The sequence below is a fragment of the Bos taurus genome, chromosome 9, assembly GCF_002263795.3.
Source record: "Bos taurus isolate L1 Dominette 01449 registration number 42190680 breed Hereford chromosome 9, ARS-UCD2.0, whole genome shotgun sequence".
Classification (NCBI taxonomy): domain Eukaryota; kingdom Metazoa; phylum Chordata; class Mammalia; order Artiodactyla; family Bovidae; genus Bos; species Bos taurus.
In genome coordinates this window covers 13-2,100 of record NC_037336.1, presented here as the reverse complement: position 1 = coordinate 2,100, position 2,088 = coordinate 13, and the positions used below count along the sequence as shown (strand labels likewise).

The 2,088-nt window shown below is 36.7% G+C and overlaps 1 pseudogene; it reads right to left on the bottom strand.

Moving 5' to 3' along the window:
• Positions 1-665: 665 nt before the first annotated feature.
• LOC100139593 (frizzled-3-like) lies at positions 666-1,554 on the bottom strand (annotated as a pseudogene).
• Between the last annotated feature and the right edge of the window lie 534 nt (positions 1,555-2,088).

The following is a 2,088-nucleotide window of genomic DNA, read 5'->3' as shown; positions in this document are numbered from 1 at the left end:
AGGTCTCCCACATTGCAGGCAGACGCTTTAACCTCTGCGCCACTAGGGGAAAGAAAGTAGACAGAAGTTATCTATATGCATACGTACTTTAATAAAGTGAGCAAGTCACTTAACATTTCTAAGCCTCAAATGAGATAGATGTTTAAGAACTCTGAATTACAGAGGGAACTTGAATAAACCATCTCTAAGGTTCTCTCTAGATCTAAAATTCTATGATTATCCATCTCTTTAAATTAAAAGGTAAATCACAAAATATTCAGTATGCAAAAAAGAAAAACTAAGACCAACTAAAAGATGAAAAATGTTTGTACAAATGCATTCTAATTTTTTCAAAACTGTTAAAAACTCCCGTTCTAAGTATCAGTAAATTTCCACAGACACTGTCTTTTAATCAATATCTTCCCCTCAAACCTGCAGACTTCTAAGTAGTCAACAAGCAACTATTCTGTGATAACAGAAGTAAAGTGCTTAAAAGCCCATGGCTTGGACTCATGAAAGTGATCTTTTAAAAGGAAGATGTTAACAGAAACGTGTGTATGACATTCTTACTACAATAAATTTGTTCATTAACTTCACTTCAAAATTTTAAAGTTCAGGTTTTTCATGAAGAGTTAAAAAAAAATACAGCTAAGATTAGCTCTTTTCACTCTTATATATTTTGAAATTTAGAACAAGGTTTCCCTTACCTGATATGGACATGGAATGTGAATTTCTCTGCAGCGTTCTTGGTATCCACGTTATTTCCCAGATGCCACAGTAAGCTTGCTCATAAAAGTAGCAACCATTACAACCATGAGTGGTATGAGATACAGACCAATCCCGGATCATAAACTTCACCAGTTTATCCTGGTTCACCTTTTCTAATGGAATCTCAACTCGCACTCTGTTTAGGGATATAATGCGGCTAAAAGGAGTGAAACCCCAACCACCACATACAGGCAGAGGGGTGCAAGAACAAAATACCTCAAAGCATCACATCATAGAGGCCCAACAAATCACACGCCACTGATATTGTCACCTTCAATTTTATTCATCGCTAAAAGGATGATGGTCAGTGTTCCAGGGATGCCCCACGCACTGGCACGAAATAGCAAGGCTTTCTTCTCAATAGCTTCAATACCCCACTTTTGGCACAGCTGCCAAGAACCACGTGATGGTAAGAAGCACCATCAAACGCTGCCAGGCATAGTAAAAAAAATAGAGTATCATAAAAGCATGATACAGGCTTTGTTATGAGATCCTTGGGTCACTGTGGAAGCCTTATACTGTGCAGGGCTGGATGCATTGCAGGCAACTCGGTCCTCAAGCAAAAACCCAACAAAGAAAATTAATGACACCATCATGTAGCAGACGCCGTAAATTATAATGGGTCTTTCAGGATACGGGAATCTTATCACATCAATCAAAAAAGTTAAAAAAGTAAACGTGGCAGAGAGGCAAATGACTGAAATCAATCCTATGAAATAACGAGCAAATGAAAGCTCTTCTCTCCTAAAGTACATATTTGGACAAGGAGGTGAACAATCACACATGTGCAAAAAGGAACAGCCAAGATCAGGATCAATATTCAACTCTCAGGGACACCAAAAGCCATAGTCCCTCTGCACTGCCACTGAGGCTCCTTCAGTAGGATCGCCAGCTAAATTCAGGTCCACCAGCCGAGGATATGGCTCACCACAATCTGGGAACCTAAAAACACAAGACAAGAATCATTTACTTATTGGGAACCTAATGATTTGGATTTCCACATTTAGCAGTTGTGGCTTATTTATGCTTATGTCCTTGGAGAACATTATGATATGTCGAAGAAATAATGCAAATATCTTGCTTGTGGGTCATATGATGAGATATTCCACAGTTGGCAAAAAAATGAAAAATGTATACTTAATTTTGTTTTGGCTTCAAAATATTACTCTTTATTAAAACAGGCATAGCCATTAATAAATAGTGTAATTAATACTATTTAGGACACAGTTTACAGTAAGATTTCAAACTATAAATAAGTATATATAAAATAAACATACATAAATAAAAAGCTCCAGTAGAACAGTACTAAAAGTTTTTTTTTTTAAAGTTTAATTACAAGAT